This window comes from Pyrgilauda ruficollis, unplaced genomic scaffold (assembly GCF_017590135.1).
Source record: "Pyrgilauda ruficollis isolate IOZ18807 unplaced genomic scaffold, ASM1759013v1 scaffold2, whole genome shotgun sequence".
Lineage (NCBI taxonomy): Eukaryota > Metazoa > Chordata > Aves > Passeriformes > Passeridae > Pyrgilauda > Pyrgilauda ruficollis.
In genome coordinates this window covers 17,328,711-17,352,163 of record NW_024519206.1, presented here as the reverse complement: position 1 = coordinate 17,352,163, position 23,453 = coordinate 17,328,711, and positions in this window count along the sequence as shown.

The following is a 23,453-nucleotide window of genomic DNA, read 5'->3' as shown; positions in this document are numbered from 1 at the left end:
CGTTCATTTAATTAGGAGGGAGAATACAAAAACCCATTAATGGAAAACAAAACACATTCTGGAAATAAAAATACACTATAAATGTTACAGACAGACACCGGTGTGTGTTCCTCTGTGCATGGCAACAGTTCAGGAGGAGTAACTTCTGAAAGCAGCGTACTGACTTCCAGCTCCCAGCTTTTCAGGATATTCACCCTTCTGTGACTGCTTAACATGATCTACTCTATTTATAGCGACTTTTTTTGCAACTGTTATCACATGGCTATTAAAATGAACAGGCAGAGTCACAGCAACACCGCAGCAACCAACGCCAGTGACTGAATAAAAGACACTACTTCAGCACACGCTTTTGCTTGTAACTTGGGCAGCTTTGAGATTTTTGTTGGCAGCACCCTCTGTGCAGGTCAGGAGAACCCAGGAGCAACAGTGGAAGCGTGGGCTGTGGCTGACCCAGGGCTGTAAGCCATGGTATGACCCCTGCTTAAAGCAGCAGAGGTGTTGGTGCAGAGCACACCCTTCCACATCCACCCAAACCCGTGCAGCCACAGGGTGGTGAGGGCTCACACCGAGCGGGGCTGCTCCTGGGAACAATGGCAATTGTGTCCTGGTCCAGCTGCAGCCCTCAAGCAGCAGGGTCCCTGGGATGCACTGGAGCCTCCCTCCCCTAAAGCACCCACCCAAAAGAACTGTGCTGAGAAGCAGATCTCTCTTGGCCACCTCGTGTGTGAGCAGCCCTGCGAACCCATTCTGACTGGCCACACTAACTACGGCCAAGACACAGCACCCAGGCTTCCAAAATTATCCCTGAAGGCACATATACAGCCATGCTGTTTTGTGAGAGGGTTTATGTCCTCAGACACAAAGAATTCCTCACTTTAGTCTCAGCCTGCATCATAGCTATTCCCTCGCAAGTGTCCCATGTGTTTCTATAAAGGCTGGTTGTAGTTGCAATACATTTTAATTAATTGTACGCATTAGAACTGGATTTTATACAAACTCATTTTTGCAGTTTTCAGCTCAGAACAGCCTGTAGTCAGACTGTAGAAGAAGTTCAGATCCCTCTTATTATAAATACAGGTCACAATAAATTCAGGAAAACCTAAGTGTTTTCTGCTTTGTTTGCAGGATGGAAATCCTTTTTATATTTCATTATGATAAAGATGATTATGGCCAAAAAAACCCCAGTATTTATTTTTAAATTTGTTGATTTAAGCTTTACTTTAAACCTGCTAGCAAAAAAAACCCAGAAAAAAACAATTTTATTTGATTTCATTAATTACAAAATTAACCTTTAAAACCATCATATGCCATCTACCACTAGTTTTGCTACTTCTAAGACATTAATACATTGGGACTGCCAGGGACTGGAGTCTCAGACAGGAGGAGATGGTCGGTGGGGTGAGCATACGTTCCTGCTGCTGCCAACCCATTCTGGTCCCAAGCAGCTGGTATGAGCCAAGGTTGTGAACATCAAGTGAAGTAATCCCTGCAATGGCAGCTTCTAAAAGCCCAAGAAAGGAATCCCAAGAAAAACTGAAATTAAAAAATTGTATATACATTTGCCAACTTTAAGTTTTCCATGCCTCCAGACCAGTTCTCATCAGAGGGCCACCAATATTCCACTTGCATCTATCAGCATCCAAGATTCAAAGGACAGAAATTCCAGCTGCAGAGACCATGCAATTCTTCATGCAGCTCCTTGCTTACCCTTTTAGCCAGAAAATGCCAACTAAGAGAGGTTCACACAGGGCTGGAAGCAAGCCCCCCTAGGCACTGAGGCACCATCCAGAGTGAGAGACCTGGGTGCAATGAGACCACCACAGCTCATGGGATCAGTCAGAAGGAAACTCACAGAGCCAGAAATGGGAGGGTCATAAACCATAACTCCTTCAGAAAAAAAAAAAAAAAAGCATTTCAGAAGCATTACAAAACAACTCTAGGTTGTTTTTAAATTTCAGGTGTTAGTGAGGAAGGAGATGAGTATACCACATAAGGGGTCCCCAAGGCTGCATCTCACCTCAATGAGACTTGAAAAGAAACACTGGTAAACCAACAAACTTCGAGGCTTACTATTCCCATTAGGATTTAAGGGCTTCCTGAGGGAGGAATTCCCACCTAGGGTTAGGCAAACATATCCCTCTCAATATCTTAAAGCTGGGACTGGATTACATCCATCTCAGAGAAGAAGCAGCTCAAAGGCCCAGATAAAAAGGTGCAAGCGTACCTTTCTTGCTGTGCAATCTCAGCTTATTGCTTCTAGTCTGCATGGGAAAAATAAATCCAGAGACCATATTGCCTGTTTTGTATTTAATTAAGTAAGTGCCTGGAAATAAGTTATAGGTTTTTTCCACTGCTTTCTATTGCTAGCTGCCCAAACACAGGCTTTTCCATAACCTTGTCATGGATCAAGTTATTAATAAAATACAAACAAAAACCGTACTGGCACATAAGCTAATTAAAATGTCTCTACCAATTTCACCTTTGCTTCTCTTCTCAGGAATGAATACATCCTCCTTTGACACAACCCCCTGTATTCTGTAATCCTAATGTCTCTCCAGCTATCTGTGGTTATTTTGCCTTTACAGCACAGCACATGGTGTTTCAGAGAGGCTTTGAGAGTGCCATTTCCTTACCCCACTCCCAAAGATGCAGAGACTGAGTTCCAGTCATTGTAGGAAATTTGCTCATGTCCAATTTACCCAATGCTCTCTGCAACAATTTTGTGTTATGAATGGCTATTGTTAGCCTGCTGCTGTTTACTCCTTAGAAAAGGGGGATTGGGGGGTTTGGTTTTTTTGTTGGTTGATTTTTGTGGCTTTTTTTTCTGCCAAAGTAAAATATTTTTTCAACACTTCAGTGTTGGAAATCCATGTTTAGTTGCTGCATTGGACTTGCTGGTACAGCAGCCCTTACAGTGCCATGTTTTGAATCTTTGGCTGGAATAGCGTTGATAACCCACTGATGTTTTTTGTTATTGCTGAGCAGGGTTTTCACAGAAGCAAGACCTCCTCCTGTGCCCTCTCTGCCCTGCACCGTCCCATTCCAGTGTATAAGCTGGAAGAGGGCATGGGACTGGGAGGGGACACAGCTGGGACAGCCAAACTGCACTGACCAAAGGAATACTACAGACCACATCATGTTGTGCTCGGCAGTGAACGCTGAGCAGAACTGGTAAAGGAGCAGAAGGGAAAGAGGAATGTTCATGGTCATGGTGTTTGTCTTCCCAAGCAACTGCCATGTGTGCTGAGGCCATGCTCCCCAGGAAGCAGCTGGATGTCTGCCTGCTGATTTGAAGTAGTGAATGAATTACTCTTTTTGCTTTGCTTCCGTGTACAGCTCTTGCTGTCATGATTAAAATGCCATTATCTTGAGCCACAAATCTTCTCACCTTCCTTCTATTTCCTCTCCATCTCATGAGAGAGTGCAGAAGTGAGCAGCCATGTGGGTAACTGGCTGTTAGCCAAGGCTAACCCAGCACAAGGCTACAACTGCCAATAATTTTCTTCTTGACCTCCTTCTTCATCTCTAGTTATCTTCTGTTTAATTAATCTAATTAAACCATATTAATTTAGCAGATCAAAGAAAATCTTGACATAACAGCTGACTCAGTTAGCATCACTGCATGCTTGGAATCACAACAGATTTACACAAAGTCATTGGCTGAAGTTGGATGTCCTCCTTAGGCCAACCTCACTCTCTCTAATCCACAAAATAAAAATAATGTTTTAATTTCTAAAAATTATTTCAGGCAATCCTTAGGACATGACAACAGAAAGAATATCAGAACTGCAAGATCCTGATTGATCTAGGTGGTAGTAACTCAATCAAGTTGTGCTGGATATGTGTGATGGACAGGCAGGGCACTGGCAGACGCCAGCCAGATGAAAGACCCTTGAAAAGCTGTGAAGTCGCTCATATCTTTGTCAAATGAGCATAAAGGTATTAATGAACCAAAATTACTCACTCAGGCACTTCAGAGTTGTACATAACCACACAGGGCACAGGGGAGAGGGCGGCTGGATTGCATCTTCAGATCTGACAGTGATTTCCTAGTGACTTCAGGAAAGTCATTTGAACTCCATCTGACTCAATTTTTCCATTTGTGAAATGGAAATCAACATGCACTTCCATTTTAAGATAAGTGAAATACTCAAGGCTGGCAACATCATTAACTCTAAGTAACTAATAGCTATTAGTACCTGGTGTACACGATTGCCCCCCGAAGCGGCTTTCCTGGGGGAACGGGGGAACATGACTTACAGCTCAGCACAGATAACAACTTCATTTCAATAGCCCTTCAGAAAAAGGGCAATGTACATGCTCCTAAATGAATTCCACACCCCAAATCAATTCAGTGCTTGAGAAGAAAAAAAGTATCCACTGGAAAATAAGACAACATATTCCAAGACGGCTGTTTTATCTATCTGATAGGTTTCCTGCATCTTGTGGTGATTTACCGTAATAGGTAATAACTAGTGTACATTATATCTAGTTTTTAATAACCACACTTCCATTATATTTCATTTCCCAAAGGGACTATTTGTGTTTTTTCATATCTTTTAACTGTAAAACTGTAAACTGCTGTAATCAAGTACTGCTTTCTCTTGTGTTCTGGACATCCTCAGTTGATTATAATCACTGCCTGCTGAACTTACCTTCAAAATGTTAATCAGAAATTGAAATAAAAATTGATATTATTACATTATGTACTGCCCCATTTATTCACTCTTCTTAACACGGGAGACTCAGAATACAAAGAAATATAAAATAGAAAAGGAAAAAAACCCAGAAAAGTAAAAAAATTAGAAACAAAACAAACAAAAAAGTATTAAAAAGACGAGGAGGGGGGAAGGGAAAAAAAAAACAACTCCAAAAACTGGCTTTGCAGAAGATGAGAAATAGAGAAGACCATTAAAAAAAGTGAAAGCCCATGCTGTTAAACCTGGTGTCTGTAAAAGAGGTGTAGGCTCTGAAATATGTTTTGAGGTACTTGTACAACATCCCCTGTAACTCTGGATAAAATATATTAAAAATCATTTTAAAGTATATTTTAAAATAGCACATCTGTATATGCTACACTACTTTTTTGGGAACTAGTGACTTGGTCCCACAACCACCTACCAGCAGGACTATGTGAGAGAGAGAGAGAGAGAGAGAGAGAGAGAATGTATTTTACAAGGTGTCAATAAAAACAAGCATGCAAGGTGCGTAAATCAATCTGTAAAGTCAACTGGGTTTTCTAAAAGAATCTGCATTTAGGGGAATTGATAGATTCAGAAGGATGCCATGACTGAAGGGGTCACTGCATACTACCTGATAACATCCACAGTGACATTTTCAGAGATTTTCAGGTTTCCAGCACCAACACAGTGCTGAGCTGGGAAGATCTAAAATCCTTGGTTTAACTTACACCCAGCACAAAGGATGCATGCACGGACACCCACACCCATAATGTTTGAGTTTTCTCTGCTCTAACACACACAGCTGCTAACCAAACAAACTCCAGTGTGGTCCATTACTTTACCTTTATCAGTACAACCTAAAGGCTAGCTGTAACTTCATCCAGAAAAGCAAGACACAACCATGGCCTTCTTGAAAGTAAAGACCTCCTGAGGAAAGAGTTTTAGTGGAACACACAGAACTTAACTCTCTCAAAAACCTCTCTTTCCTTTAACTGGACACTATCACCAGAAGTAACTAACATTTCTTCGCTTCCTTCAGGAGAAGAAAGGGATGAGTATTTACAAGGAAGATTTGGGTAAACTGTACAAATGCAAAGTTGGACAGATAAATCCAGCCAGCTAGAAAATAAAATCAATGAGCTAAAAGCATTATTAATTGAGACAAGTGAATATGGGCAGAGTCAAAGCTACTGACAGAGCAGAGGAGATAAGGCAGACAAACCATTATCACCAAAAGTAAATAACATTGAATCAACCAGATATGATCAAAGAGCATGTTCATAAGTACTGGTGATATTACTTCTGAATTTGATTTATTTTATCTTAAGTCACAGTGTATATCACTTAAGCAAGCCAGTTCCTTCCAGGTATCTTGCTAATATCCCTTAACAGAAACAAGACTGGATGCCCAGACAGTAACAGATTAAATGAAAAGGCAAAAAAACCCTAACTAGATAGAAAGGCATTATTAACTCAGTACAGCTAACAAATCCCCTTTATATAGAAAAGGAAGAAGCCACTATCATCATATAGTATGGCCAATCACAAACACAGGGCATGTATTTAACCCCCAGAACATAGATTAGTGCCATTCCCTACTTATAGAAAAGAAAAGACTTCAAATAGTGGCACATTCCTCACTTTCCCATTAAACTCTGTTCTCTTGTCCACTCCCATTCATGGTTACAGTGTGCATACTAAAGGAACAGTTGCCCGTGGAGCAGGGATCAGCCCCAGGAAGAGCCTGCCTGTGTGGCAGCACTGACTTTCTCCTGATCTGATGTGTCCAATACATCTGGTTTAAATCCCTGCTTCAAAAAGAGAGGCCTGTATGAAAATTTCATCTAACAACAATGTGGTAGGTAGTATTCTTCACTTTAAGTATCAATCCAGACACCTGTTAGAGAGGACTATGGTTCTGATTTCAGGATGAGTTCCCAGGAGTATAAATAGGATTTATACTCAATACTATTTATCATCTGCAAATGGGTTATCATACCCAACACTCCCAAACTGGACACTTGCATAATACTCTTGGGTTACCACTGTATTATAAAGCCACTTTTACCAAAGTTGACCAAAACTGACTGAAAGAAGCTCATTCACTGTCATCTTAATAGTTCTACATAACCTACAAGACCAGTGGCAGTGTGTTCCCCACCTGGGAGGCAGATGCACTCTACTGCAATTCAATAATTTGTCTTTTATTTCTATAATTAGAGATCCTGAAACCCTAAATAAATAAATAAAAAATTAGAACTCCCCATAAAGTACCCTACAGAAGCAAAAGCACTGATAATAAGGTATTTATTGGCTATGGTTAATTATCTCATTTTATTTTTACTACTCAATAATGTTTTCATGGAAATTAGAAAGGATACGGATTCTTGTCAGACCTGAAATGATTTGTTAAAAATGTACAATATTCCACTAACATTTCTGAAAGTCTGAGACTACAACTGGCAAACAATCTGCCCTGGCTTTGTGGCTTTCCTAACCAAAAAAAGACCATTAAAAAATGAGTGCTGTGAACTTCATAACTATGCTGTGTTTCTTGTCATGCTGGGATTAGTAATAGCAGTGCTATCAAATATTACTGTGCAATAAAACCTGTGGTTTGCATTTAGATTACATTTGATTTCTTCATGTGGAAAATGCATGCTCTAATTTTCCTCTTACAGTAAAATTGATAATACATAGAATACAACATCACAGTAGATGACACAGTCTACAAGGTAGGCATGACTTGTTTTATAGTCATAAAGCTTGTACTTCTGGCTGTGATTTTATGAGCCAGGCATACAGAAAAAAAGGACAAAAAAGATATTTATAAATAAAGGCATACAACAGTAAATAGGAAAGGAGACAAAGTTACAGAACAGATTGAACTGGATATAATCAGAACAAAACAGCTCTCAGAAAAACTGCTAACTTAGCACTTGGAAACCTCACCAGTCAATAATGTAGGTACAGCAGCCTCCTATAACAAAAGAAAGCAATTCTAGGCAGGAAGAAAAGGAATGTAAATAGGACAGGCAGCGTCCTCACCAGGCAAAAAAAAAAAAAAAAAAAAAAAAAAAAAAAAAATTTCTTTGAATATATTCTTTTAAAGCTCCCAATATCATAAATTAGCCCCTCATCTCCCCCCAGCTCCCACAAAGCTGATATCATCTATCGCTATTTTCTTTGCAATAAGTAATCTTTCAAAGTATTAATTTCAGTAGTATCTTTCACAGTATATTTCAGAGAAGCTTCTATAAGCATCTAGGAACTTATTAGATAAAAAAAGGGAGGTGTACGCCGCACACGGTCTCCATGGGGACATTGCACATGGCAGAAGCTGTGAACAGAGCACTTCCATCACAGGAAGGCAATGGGGAAGAATTATACAATAACGAACAGAGAGCTCATTAGCATGTAAAAGCCATAGCCCTATATATACTGCCATATTTCTGTACGTCACCGCATTAACAAATTGCTGTTTATTAGCCATGATTTACTGAGTTGAGCACAACAGGACTGGGCACTAGCTGAGGCAAAGCAGCTGGATACAAAACTAATGCAAACAGCTAAGAGGAGAGTGATGTCTTAACTGCTTCTCTGCATAGCTTGATCCACCAGCCAACAGATGAACTGATTACACACTGTTGCAAAAATTTCACCTTTTGCTACACTGCAATAATTCCTGGATAAATACAAAACATGGTCAGCCTTGACATACTGAAATATGAAGAGCTACAAAATGATTCCTCACCTCCACCAAAGACGGTGCTGTCAGTATTTAGAGAAATTATCTTTTTACAATGCATTAGTGTTCTTGTATTCAGGCCAACCACAAAAAATCACGAACTGCAAATGTATTCCTTTTTAAATGTTTACATCCACTTCAAAGTACACATTTTTCTTACTACTACCACCGTGCTCTCATTGCATTACCTTACTCTTCTGAACCCATGGCTCTTTCTACTGCAGTCTCACGGTGGATGCACGCCACAATACAAAGAAACAAAATCCAGACTACACAAAGGCAAAGATAATGCCATGCTCAAAGCTCAGGAATTCAGTAGAAGCATAAATTCCCAACAGGAACCACCACCAGTTAGTCCCCCCATGATGCTCAAGCCCAGACTTGCATCTCCTTGCTTGCTCAGGCTTTGCATCTGGCTTTAGAAGTGCCAGTACCAGGAGAAACACACTTTAACTACATGTTATAGGCAACATGCATTAATGGCTTACGGACTGCTACACTTCTTTGCTTCTTCCTTTTAGTACTAAAGGAATTTTGCTCAGAGAGAAAAGAAAAAGAGGAATCAAAGCTTTGGACTTTGTTTTTTTTTTTTTTTTTTTTTTTTTTCTGAAAGGACCAAAGCCCCCACAAACCTACAGAAGAAATATGCAAAATGCAGCAGTTCCTAGAGACAGCAGTAGATCAAGCTTCTTTACTGTTTTAGTATAGTTCTGAGCCCCTAAATTTCAAGTTCACATCAACCAAAATTAAAACACACTGCAGATTATCAAGTTTCATGTATTTTTTCACTACCTTTATGCAAAATTTACTTTGGCACAGTACAGGAATGCATTATTAATCAGCATAGATTTGTTTGAAAAAGCAGACTCTATTTATTCAGAGGTAGGACTGACTCCAAATCCAGGCTTTCTTTTCCACATGGAATGCAAGTGTATCAGATTTGGTATTTGATTTTTCAGCTCAGCTGTGAGGGACGAGCTGAACTTTGTCTACATGGTAACAGAAAAAGAAACCACAGTATTTTACTTCTTGGTTTTTTTTTTTTTTCTTTTTCTTTTTTTTTTTTTTTCTTTTTCTTTTTTTTTGGTGGTGGTTTCAGGTATCAAAGTGAAAATGTCAAATGTCTCTCACCACACCCATTACAGCAAAATCTCAGACCAATTGAAGACAATGATGCTTTGCTATTGGCATTAAATGAATCCGGTCTCACCCACCCATGACCAAAAAAGATACAGCGTCATTTCACAATCACAGTCACTTTCCTATCAACTTTTTGCAGCATTTTCAGATTTATACATCCTCTTTTTATTCTCATATTGCAGTCAATTAGCAGCTATAGCTAAGCAGATCTGTGCAGTTTTAGCATGAATTCTTCAAAATCACTGATCTTTACAAGTTACTTTGATGAAAAGAGAGAATATTTACCAGCAACTATTAAGCATGAAGTTTGAGGAAACAGAAGCAGCTTGTAGGAGGATTTGCTAATGTAGTTTATTGCTGTTACTTTTCATATCTGAAAAGAAACTGCCTCTGAAGTCTCTGACGAAAACGCAAACAGATATTCTTGGGAGACAGTACAAGCCAAATGCAAGTTACAAAATCAGATAACTCAGTCTTAAGGATTTCATCACATAAATCTACTGATATCTCAACAGTGTCACACTAATATACATGTAAAATCAGAATCTAAGTGTCCGGTGCTGCTGAAAAAAGAGATGGTGGAGACACACAGGATTTTCACAACAGAAGTCTTCCCCATAAATGTGTGCAGGAAACCTAGAGATGAAATCCCCCACAAGAAGACACAATACTACCTACCAGGCAGTGATAATCTCTCAGTGGTCACAACAGGCGTGTTGTTGAAACAACTAGATGGAAAAAAAGGCATCCATGCTTGAGTGATTCTGCAGAGCAATGTGCCTACACCTAATACAATGGAAAACCTATTCAAGAATACCTAATCTTGTGAAACTACGACTGCAGAATGCTGTTAGAAGCAATGAAAACTGAAAATCCTCTGAATTAAGTGTTCACTGAGCAAGTTAAAGCTTTAGGTAGGCATCGCTCAACCCATCCACCCACACACCTGAGGGTGGCATCCATGTGACAAATTGCATTTAACATGCACCTGCACTCTACCTAGTAATCCATCCTCACCTTGGCTACTTCTAGCATTTCCAAGGTACTTTGAACAACTGCCTTCTGCAAGGAAGAATTGCTCCTTAAAAGTGTATTGTCAAGAAGCCAGGAAAGATTTAGGTACAAATATACTGCTGTTCAATGTGGATAGAAATAGGATATTTAAATTCTTAGGAAACAAGGTTTCTATGGGTTTTCAGGACCATTACTATTTCTATGAGACAGAAATATAGGATTTCTAAAAGGAAAACTCATAGTTCAGTCAGTAAGCAGTAAGCAGCTTGGAGTTGCGTATCCACAGCTGAAGATGGGGTCAGGTGGTGAAGCCTTCTAGATACTGACAGAGTGGTAACATGCACAGCTACTCTTGGATCACCTACAGCAAAACCATCATTCCTGAAGCCAGACAGACCCATCACATGCCTTCTCCCCCGAGAGCTGTGTCCATACAACACCAAATTGAAGCCTTGACAAGGGGAACAGAACATTGTTGCACTTCAAGAAAATCTACAGTGTTTTGAAGGTGCAAATTAAAGGTGCAATAAATCCACTGGGGAAATGCTCAACTTTTCCTCAAAATACTGAAGCCACTCTCATGGCATGGCAACTTAGGAGAAGCAAATACTCATTTCTTGCCTCCACACTGTGTGCTCTGTGGTAGCTTGAAGGTGTGCCTGGAGTAGTACCAGAGGTCCACGGAAACCTCTGTCCATGCCCACAGTACTAGAGTGCACCTCCTTCAGCAGATAGGAAAAATCTCTGCCTCAAGATGAGAGAAAGAAAGATGGAAGTGCAAAGGCCAGTTTATTATTATTTCAAGTTTGGCTGGGCACCAGGACTGGACCCTAAATAAATTATGCCAGGATATATGCTCAGAGTTAGCTTCCCTTGCAGTTCTGCACAAACAGAAATCAGCGGGAGTCCAGCACATAGAACGGCTTCCGAATCGGGTCATTAATCTGTACAAGCAGAAAAACCTACCCAAAAAACACATTAGCAGCCACTGCACTCCAGGTTACAAGGCTGAACTATCATGCAAATTGATACACATCTCTTGCTTTCTCAAGCCACAGAGGAGGGCACAAGCAACCTACAGGGGAGAGAGCATAGGAACCTATGGATGCGCACTCCTGGTGAGGAGCAATGGAACAGGACTGATTTATTCAGTGATGATAACATGGTATTATTTTTTCCTGAAACAGCAATGCAAATTATTCAAGGATGGTCACATCCTGAAATGGCTTGGCTCTAGAAATATGTTCATTGCCATGAAAATCTTGCCAACTTAAGCGAGCACACAAAACCACAAGGGCAGAAGACAATTCAAGGTTTCAAGGAGACAGAGACACAAAGATTAGTCACTAACATTTTTTTTCCATCTACTTGTTTGATGATTTATCAATAAACTAAGTAATCTCCACCTGCTGTTCAGTCAATAGCTGATTAGTTAGATGACTCCCTCCAAGTCCTACCGGAGGTCAGAGTCTTGAGGTCTTGCTTTCAAGGACAGACCAGTAGTTTTTTCATAGTTTTACAGATGCTATTCCTTAATAGCAATGTAAGTAAAGCAGAGTGAAGAGACCTTTCCATTTCAAAGCTACTGTAAAATGTATAAGGAATTTTACTTTGGGCTCAAACTTTTTTTTTTTTTTTCTCTCTTTTATTTTAAATACTGGTAATATTGCAGGCATGAAAAGATTTCATTCTTCTAGTTCCTAGACAAAACCTAACCCTCACTCTTTAATACTCTTTAATATAACTACAAGCAGGACAGACCTAAGTGGGAAAGAAAAGCATATCTCTCAGACACTGTTTCTATCATAAAAACACCCATTATTTACATCAGCCCAGGAAATAACCACATGTGAGCCAAGTCATGAAACAAGAACAGCCCTATGTTAATCATCTAAATTCATGACTATATAACCCACAAACAAGATCTGAGCTAACACTGGCTGGCAGCTCCTCAGGAGGCTGCAGGAAACAACAGGGACCAAGGAGAGTAAGAGGAAAAAAGGGCTGGCTGAGCGATGCACCTGCTCCCTTGCTTCCCCTTTCCATTTTGCACAGAAAAATTTGCACAGTTACAACTCTTAAGTGCACATTAAACTTATGCCCTTTTACATTGACATGACTGTGAAGACATTATGGTGGGTATAAAATACTATACTACTATTTAGAAGCATTTCTGCACTACCAGCTGGTGTAAAAGAGCCTTTGTGCAGTTAGGAATTTTTGTTTTCCTATGTATGATAAAAACACAATGACGAGTTTTGTTCAGAAAGCATTTTTAAGTAAAAAGAAAAACACCTATTAATTTTTATGTATCTGTATATAAAACATACAAATTACATAAACTTGTAAATACAAGTACTTATCAATATATATGGATACACATATATTTGGTATACATGGAGATATAAATAGCACACATGTGTATAGATATAGAGATATACATACAGATATAGATTGTATAGCTATAGATCTAGATGATATAGATATAGATAGATATAGCAAAACTGTCTTGAGAGCACAAATTGCCAAGAGAGTATAATGGGACAACTCCTCTCCTACTCTCACCAGAAGCCCAGAATCAACTCTTGAAGTAATAGTAGTATAAGTTCTGCTTCACACCAGAGAAGAGTCAGTGAACAGAAGTTTGAACTGTTTCAAGTGAGCCTGAAAGTTGTTTATTCACCGGAGTTTGAATCTGTTGCAAATGGCTCATTTAATTCAACCTCAGAGGAATTTGCTCTCCACTTTTCAACCTCAGAAAGCAGTAACCTAGCTAAGGAGGTTAGATGCAGTATCACCAGTTCAGATCAAAAAGATGCCAGTGAACAGCTGAGACTTAAATTTATACCCAGCACGGTTACATGGACACGAAAACGAACAGTAGATGTAATCGGTTTCAGCTATATCACGTATTTCCGCCTGTTCTTAAAGAATTTCAGGATGAAAAATATTGAACAAAACCCTGAAATTAAAATCAACCAGAGAAAAATTAATCTAGCTGCCAAGAAGAACTAGGGCTTCATGACAAGCACAGATACATATTGAAAATTAACTTTAAAAAAGCTTCTAAATTCAACTAATGTGCTATAAAATGACAAACACAGATATTATACGAACCAATTATAAAACACTGCAGCAAGCATTAACTACATGCACAGATCTTATGAGCACCCTGGGAGCAGGACAGTGGACTAAATAAAGTCCAGCAATCTTGAAATCCACAAACGTTACATTTTCCCTGTATCAAAAGGGTGAGAGAGGTGCTCAGAAGGTTCTGACTTTTAGCTCTGAAGGAGAGAGGAGAAAATACGGCAGATACTTGGAGTACCTGGAGGTTTAATCCAAATGCAGAGTATTTACCAGAAAATTAAAACTACTGAAATCCTGCAATATCTGCTTTTATCAGAGACTCACCTATTTCCAGAGAGATGACAACCATTTATGAATCCGTTTCCACAAGAAAACTATAAAAATCCTTTGGATATGTTCAGTGTTCAATATTTGCCACCAGCAGACACTGTTGTTAAACAAAATGGGAAGCAGCCCTCAAAGCATCCAGACAGAAAAGCGAATCGTAGCCTCCCTGTAAATCCTGCAAAAATACATCTCATTCACTTGTGTGGATCTCTTTATTGCAGTTGACATGGGCTTGCCCAGGGGACTAACTTGTTGTTCCATAAAGATCCTTAAATAGGCACTACTGATGAAACATTTAATCCAAGCCCTGGTATCAAATGGCTGCTATTGCCAGTGACAGTGATAGAAAAATCTATTTGCCAATTAAATAACTGCATGCAAAGCTATGACTGTTTATTATACCTTTTAACATAGTTCAGCTGGTTTGGATCATATCCAGTGAGCTTCATATTTTACAAAAACTGCATTCCGTATAACTCGTAAGTAACGTGCTTTAAGCCTTCGTTTTTTAAATACACCCTTTCACTCATGTTGTTATGAAGTGTTTACTTGGGCAAGGGAATACATTTTACACAGAAATGCCACTTATATCATTCAACTATACATATATATTGCGTTGGACCTCTCTCTGTTGATAATGAAATTATGATTTATGCTTAGAACAGATGACCATATTTTACTTATTGGGAAAAAAAGAGCACTTTAGAAACTCGCTGTGTTTACTTTAAATGCTAAGAATGTACAAAAGCTATTCATTTTTTGTAAAACTAAGGGAATACATTTTGATCCCATGAGTATAATAAAAACTCTGCATAAACATAACAATAGGGAAAGCTAAGCTGAATAGTTGAGATGAACACTTAAGCCTGGACTTCATTCCAGTTGGACTTCCACCATACCAGGAAACAAGACAACAAGTGAAGGGGCAGTAATTAAAAGGGATTTAAGATTGGTGGCAGCATTACATCCACATGTGGAACACCACTAAAATAGGACACAGCACTCAGTTTGACCAGGTTTTAATTTAATTAAGTACATAAGGGCGCAAGTTGCAGCTCAGAGAAGTCATCTTTGTGGAGAACAGCTTAAGCATTTGCTTAACTTGAAATAACCAGAGCTTAACATGTGCTTTGTGTCAAGCATGAATCTACATCTTTGGGACATAGACTGCATTTTCCTTTCAACTTAGTATGAGAAAAAGCAAATTAAGTCACACTAAGGTACAAAGCAGTATTGAATAAAAATAGGACACAAGTACTGGAAATGGCAAAACATGTATCTGAAATGAATCCTTTTCCATAAATAGGAAAAAAGACAGACTAAGGTGAGTTTTTAAATCTCATAATCACAGGAAAGTTAGGGGCTTTTCCCTTGATCTTTAAAAAATTACTAGATGTAAGCTTATACCTTATTCCTATTCCCCAATGCCATAAATTTAGTATAAACTAGGAAAAAAAATACTTAGTGCTTCAGAATGAACATCGATTCTTCCACATATTGTATTAAGATTTAATTTACTGCTTGCTATGCCATTTTAAACTTTGTAATTATTTTGTCAGGATAAGTTGTAGCTTTTGCTGGACCAGTGTCTGGAGAAAATGTTTCCATCTTACTTTATCAGATTATTGAAACAATGTATTATAATTTCTGGAAAGCGCCATTTCCATTTTTACATTTAAGCCTTATTCAAGGAAATTGTTTATGAATTTTAGTAACTCTTTAAAAGTACATAGGCTGAAATTGTTGGGAATCGGTAGGAAGGTTCATTGAAGACTTTTGTGAGGTAAATAAACCGATAAGTTTATTAACTTAACATATAAGTGTGTTGCTCTACCACAGCTCCATGAGAGCACAAACTGTAGCATTATCTTTGACTTTGGCACCAAATTTAGCCTCTAAAGTAAAAAAATCCCAACTGTTTGCCTAGTAAATAAAGCTAATGTTGTTATGCCATATTACAATACCTCTCTTCCTATAGTTTATGGCTATTTATATGGGAAAAAGTCCAGACTGTCAGCGCTTAAAAACTGCATTTGAGCCTCTTTACTTCCTTGATTTCTCCCTGCTAGGTAGAAATTTTTAATCACAAAAATACCTCCTGTAACTCCATCTCATATCCAACTTGGATATGCTCAAACTCGAGCACAGTCACTTTGTTGTACAAATACCTTTGGAGCAGTCACAACTGGAACCCATTAGGTTTGCATCTGAGCAGCACATTTTTGTGAAGGACACCAGAAGACAGCAGGACCTGCAGAAGCACTGAGACCCCAGTCCTGATAATGTGGAGGTTTGGGCTTCACAGCATGCAGGTGAGTGCCACCTTTGAGAGCTTGCAAGTGCTCTCAGGTGTTTCCTCACCTGCACTGGACCACAGCCAAAATGCATGAGTTGCAGGAAAAAAACTATACCTAAAAACCAGTGAAATTTAATTTTTAAAATTTTTTTGGTAGTTCTGACCGAGACATTTTTGCGACAAATATTCATCGAAATCTTACCTGACATTTTAGACTTTTTAGCACATTTATTTTACCAGCTCAGCTCTAACACACATTCAGCAAATGCTTTGGGCATTTCTTATCTGGTGCTTTCACAGTTTCTCTCAGATCCACAACAGCAATCATCAAAACTTTTATGTCATTTTTCTTGGATTCTGATCTCCAACATCTACAATTATAGTTATTTACTAGTGTATAAAATATCTTTAAATGTGCCAAATATATCTGAATAAATATACTTCAATGCATAAACTATTCTTTTTTTTTTTTTTTTGATGTATCACAATGAATACATTGGCTTTAACATCTATTCTCTTTATCAGTCATTTTGAGGTGGTCCACTTTTGTTTTCCTGACTTTCACAAACATGCTTGCAGCCAGTAAGAGACTCTTCACTATGATTAATGGCCTCCCATTGGGTATACAGAGAATTTCCCAGCCTGGTTCCCTTGAGAATGCTCCACTACATGGATTTCTACGCAAAGCTAGATTAAAAGAGGAGGAGCAATAGCTATAGTCCACCTACCCCACAGCCATCAATTATATACAGTTATAAATCAAAGTTTTCAGCCAGAACAAAGCCTAGTGTGGCAAACAAACAAGGGCGTTCACAGCAAATTGTTTTGAAGCAGAATAAAACTCTTGATAGAAACAATGGGGCAAGCAAAGCCACTGTCAATATCACCATAAAGTTCCGTTGATTTATTAAGAATTAGACACAGTGTATCCAATTACTGCTGAATTAACTTAAACAGAAAGCAGCAAGTGGAAAAATAAGCAAGGAGATGGATTTCTCTTTTGAAAGGAAAAAAATCGCGCAATTCTATATCATAGTTAATTGAAGACAGTAACATGAATCATAAAGTATCTGTACTTTAACTGCCTGTATTTGTGTTTCTTGGCTTTGGGTTTTAAGCTCTCTCTTTCATGAAACACTGGTATGTCTATCTCATCCATATTTCATCTCCGGTCTGTTTGTTTTCCCGGCTATTTCTGCCTCCATGCCATAGATGATTTTGATCAGTTTGGATATTTTTAAATACCCTTCACGCACAATCTGCTTTCAAACAAGACAGTAGAAAAAAACACTAGGGGACATGGAGACAAAAGGCTGTTAGCACCGCTCCTCACATGTCTCTTCCCTTCTGGACAACGTGAATTATCTACAGGGGGTTGGGCCCCTTTTTTCAGACATTTAAAATTCCATTTTTTGATACACAGCAGCTTTTGGAAAGCCAAGGAATATAGTCAAAACCAGTCAAAATGAATGTAAGCTCCAGCCAAAAAATTAGTTGATATTTCTATTGCACCCAGTCCTCACTGCAGAACATTTTTCACATAGACTCTGTCTCTCTCTGAAGAAACAGATGCTTGTGAAGTGTGCTCAGTGATTTTCAGCAAGTGAAAAATTAATTTTTTACAACTCTGACTAAAGCTGTGCAGCCAAAGGCAAGAACCTTTAGTATGACTTCACATTCCTGAGAGAAAAACCTTGTCTGTCCCACACCACATTTTCCCCAGGCCTTCCTTGCAGTACAGTCCTCCAGCTTGCAGCAGGCATCAACACCCCAATTTTGGAGCAAGATGGAGTTTATGCACCTCTGACGGGGTAAGGTCACACATGAAATATGGAATTAGGGAATGGAATCGTGTAGGTTGGAAAAGACCTTTAATATCATTGGGTCCATCACTCCCCAGCACTGCCAAGCCTGCCACTAAATCATGTCCCCAAGTGCCATTAATGCACAAGTTGTTCAGACCTACATTAATGAATAAAAAAGCTCCTGTCTTCCTTGCAAAGGTTTCTTCAAAGAGGCCCCATGCATCCAGAATGCAGAGGCACCTCTGCCTAAGTAAAGCTGTAGTGGGAAACATGTACCATCATCTCAAGGGCTGGTGAGAAATTCCCAGTAAAAATCCAGGACAGTCAAGTGTGCTTACTGTCCTGCAGGTTTATAACATACATATCAACAGTATTGATCAATGACTAATTTTGTCTTCTTTTGTCTTTTTTTTCTTTCTTTGTGGGGACAAATGACTGGCAAATAGAGAGCAGAACTGACATGACGTGGAGCTCTAACCCCAGCTCTCCAGCTAGCTCTATACCACCTAATTCAAAACACCTAATAATGAAAGTCTACATCCTTCAGCAACCAAATAAAATTGCAGAAGATCAGTTTCTACAAAAACAGGACAAATTAGTGCATACTTGCATTTCTTTTTCTGTCTCCTAAGGGTGTTCATTCTGGATAGACTTTCTCAGTTTTCTTATCTGATCATAATTTTCCATCAGATTCCCAAGCTTGTAGGTATGCACTGCTTAGCATTTGTGAACCTGAAAAAAAAATCACCTTTCATCCTTAGATTTTCTTCCAGATTTCTGAATCTGGAGAAGAGGAAAAAGATGCTCATACAAGAGTTTTTTTTAAAGATCCTCTTCTAGTGTTAACACAAATTTTCCTTCTGGAAGCCTACATTATTTTCCCGGCAAGACTATCTTCAAGTAAGAATAAAAAAAATTTGCTATCCACCGGTTCATGATCCACTCATCCACTTTAGTGGACCTCTCTTCCTGTATATTTCCACACTAATAAAAGAGACATTTGACAAAATACATAAAAGCACAGAAGAATTCCATTAAGGAATTCCATAATCAAGAGTCACAGCCACTCACAAAAGACCTCTACAGTGACAATTAAAGAGGTGCAAAAGTACAATTCCATTTAGGCTAAAAATATCTAGTAAGTGGTTTTCAAATTTTCAAAGGAATAAATTTTCAAATTTTCAAGGAATCATGAGATAGAAAGTGAAAAATGCTAACAAAAATGCTCATGTATCAACTTTTAAGATGATATACTATGCATACACAACTCCCTTTAAATCACTTTTAGTAATTACAATTTTGTAATTCAAATGCCTGAATTACACGAAGCTGTTGGCAAAGGTAAAATTATGCTGTTTTGAAGAAGACATCAGTAACAGGTATGATTTAACATACTTAAAAGTAACTTAAGAACTACACGTACTACTGCTGAATTTCTCCCTTTCTCACAAATTTCTCCATCCCTGTATTGTCTGACATACACCCCAATTATATCTTGTCCTTTGGAAATTACATTCCTTAAGAGAAAGTATGGAATTTTGCACATAGAGAATCTAGTCCAAGCCAAACGAAGTCCAAGCTGTCAGAAGCTTGTAGCTGCTTCTGATACATGCTAAATACTAAGAATAGAAACTAACACTGCTCTCACAGCTCCGTGACAGTATTTGTGTGGCTAAAATTAACCGTGAGGTCTATTGATCCACAGCTAGTTTTCAGTGTCGGGCAAATTCAAAGGTGAAAGAAGAGAATGATGACCTTGACACAAATGTGATTGGAAACACGGACTGGCTGGGAGGAAAATTTGTGGTTTTCCAAAAAGCTGAATGTGTAATCCTCCAAACAGACTTGTGGCTAGGTGCAGGAACATTAGTTGAAGGGTGACATCAGCCAATTACCTTGTTTCTTTAACACTCATCCTGCAGTCCCTCCAACAGGAGGGAAACCCTTCATCATCCTGGTTAGATTTTCAGTGCAGGAGCTACAGGAAGAAGCCTGACACAGCAGATACAGAAAGTTGAAGTTTAATCCTTTCATTGAGTAGATACACCAAGAGGATTTGACTTGTAAGGACAGAAAGTGGACAGACACACATAATTTGTTACTGAAAATTAAAGTAATATTTTGATTACTTTTATTTGCAAATTATTCTGGAAAAGAAACCAAAGCACATACCTAGTTCGAGTAACAACAGGCTCAAGGTCATGCAGAAGAATATAATTATCTTCATAAAAAATGGAGGCAATATTAAAGACACAGTTCTCTGTATGAACTTTGTGAATGGATGAGTACATCTTAAAAGAGCCGATGGCGAGAAACCTTCCTTTTGCTCACTATATGAAGTTATGCCTGAACCTATAATATTAAGGTAAGCACTGTTTGTAGATGCAAAATTACTTTTTGAAGGGGTCACAATTTCAAACACAGCACCTCAGCCTAGCCTGAAAGCGTTCCTTTTTTTATTACTCCTTTTTAAATGTTTATTTCATACACATTTACCACAGCTCATTTCAGCTGAACAGAACCCCCATGTTTGTGATTTTTGCCTACAAGAATATTAAATTTCTGCACATCTGTCTTCTCTCTAGGGGTTTCTCTGGGGAATATAATAGTCTATTTGTTTTTCTATTGATCTTGTATCTAAATACTGTTTTCTCCTTTCAGGAAAAAAAGAGAGCTGCCAAAGAATCAGTAGTGTCACTGTGAAAATGTTTTTCTTAGCTGGATGAAATGATGGTAGAGCAAGATTGGGAAAAAATATTTTTCAAATCTGTTTTAATAAGCGTACTTCCAGATAGGGATATGCTAGATATTGGTCTAGGCATGCCCCAGGCCTATGATCCATCTTTCATCCTTTTTACCAATTTCAGACTGACAGCTAAATTAGCTCCTGGAAAAGGCTCCCGTAGGCAGTAACCAATAACCTGCCATCCAAGGTAAGTTGCAACAGTAAGAGGCACAGCTAAAAAAAATGGAGATAGAAAGCTGAATTTACATCAGTCAATAAGAAAAAAACCAAAAAACAAGAAGATACAAAAAGGATCAAATTCTAAAAAAAAAATTAAATAAGTCATGCTGGAAAGAGAAATAGAAATTGTGATTTAATGTTATGTTAAGCAATAGGCATAGACTGACCTCTTAAAACATGACTTTGGGTCTTTGAGTTTCTGTAGTTAGTAAAACCAGCTAGTTTACAAATACACAACTGCAAATGGAAGGGCTTTCTCTTCCTATAATATTTAGGCTTACTACCACCTAGTTACTGAGACGTGTTCATCAGGAGAAAATAGCTGGTCATAAAAGGCAAGATATCAACAACTTTTTGAAAGACAAAGCTCATTTTCTTCTCAGGCAAAATAAAATCCTCAGCATGGGAGAGTTCACATTACAGTGCTAATAGTGCACATGTGCTGAATTATTTAAAAAATAATAAAGATAGGAGGAATGACACATCCGCCGGTTCACTGACAAAGCAGGCAGTTTAATATTTGCACAGCATCTATCTGACCAAGTAACTTGAGCTTATTGAAGCTGACACTTAACATAGATTTCTGCATGAAAAATAACTGCTGCAAACACTTTGAATAAACTCTTTCTGAATTGGGCTTAGTTAAATCAGAACTTGTATTTTATACTTGCATTTTTTGTCATTTTTTTTCCATCAGATTCCATGATAGGCAAACCACAGTTTAAAACCAACGACTTTGGCACTGTTAGTGATTTTCTTCATGGTAGCGATTTCCCCTAATGTTATTTATGGTACAACATAACATTAGAAATTAGAATTAAAATTATAGTTTAAAAATAGGGTGCAGAAACAGAACTATTTCTGTTAAGCACTGTTAACAAAGTTTCTTCTGTTTCATTCACATAGATAGATAGACAGACAGATTAGAATTTCAACAAACAATCCCCAAAATGCTAACATAGATACTGGCAAAAAATCCCTTTTTGTTTAGTGGGATGCCACGAAACACGACAAACCCATTTTGTTGCTCACTGCAGCTGTGTCTGTGTTTGAAAAGCATGCTTAAATTAAAGATACAAAGAAATGCCTGGGGTTTCATTGCATTGCAAATGTAAAGAAAGACTGATTTTCTTCAAAGGAGGTTGATAATAACCTACAAACAGCAGGTATTTTCTGCTACCAGCATGTAGCTGGCATGTCATGGCTAGTACATCTTTAATCATAATAATGAGTTCTGTGGTAATCATGATAAAATATGTTTTAACTGACAATGTTTTTACCTGCCATTGCTACCCTCTACTGAGAATTAGCCAACTTCTTTTCTTTTTCAGTTTCTCTAGCTTTAGCAGCACATCTCATTGAGGCAGCTGTACCATTAGCTGGGTTACTACTCTAAAAGGTTTGTTTACTAGTTGTCAACATTTAACTCCTAAATATCAGTTTAAGTACTGAGAAATTCAACTGACTGCTGACAACAAGGAATACACATAAAAATAATGGAATGATCTGGAAAAATAAGGAAAATTGCCATTTCTCTTCCTGCAACAGCAAACAGTTTTTAAATTCCTTTCTCAAAGAAAAAAAAATTTTTTTTTCTGCCACAGTTAACAAAGAATCATAGAATGGTCTGGATTGGAAAGGACCTTAAGGATCATCTAGTTCCAACAGCCCTGCCATGGCCAGGGACAACTTTACTAGATCAGGTTGCTCAAAGCCCCATCCAACCTGGCCTTGAACACTTCCAGACAACTACAACTTTCCTGGACAACCTGTTCCAGAGCCTCACCACCCTCACAGTAAATAATTTCTTCCTAATATCAAATTTAAACTTAACCTTTTTGAGTTTCAAGTCACCACCCCTTGTCTTGTCACTGCATGTCCTTGTAAAAAATCCCTTTCCAGTGCTCTTGTAGTTCCCTGTAGGTACTGAAAGGTCACAATGAGGTTACCCCAGAAATTCTCCTGTAAGTTCCCATTTTCTCTTATGTGCGTTTTCTCTAAATGTTTCCCATGTAAAATATATTTCTCTTGTCTTTTGGGGAAAAAAAAAAAAAAAATCAGACCCACAGCAAGAGTCTCTCTTGTCCTAGACCATCAGCATCAAAAAAGGGCCAGTTACCCTTCCCTCCCGCAAGCATCCCATGCCTCCCAACCCAGTTATTAAGAGCACTCAACTTTTGCATCTCCTAACTGCAAGTAGGAATACAGTAGTTTACCATGAGGGGACACCAGCTTCCAGCCTACTCCAGAAAACCTGATTGTCCTTGAAATGTTGTGGATGCCCTATCCCTGGAAGCACTCCAGGCCAAGCTGGATCTAGTGAGTGAAAACCCTACCCACAGTAGGGGGGTTAGAACTAGATCATCTTTAAGATTCTTTCCAACCC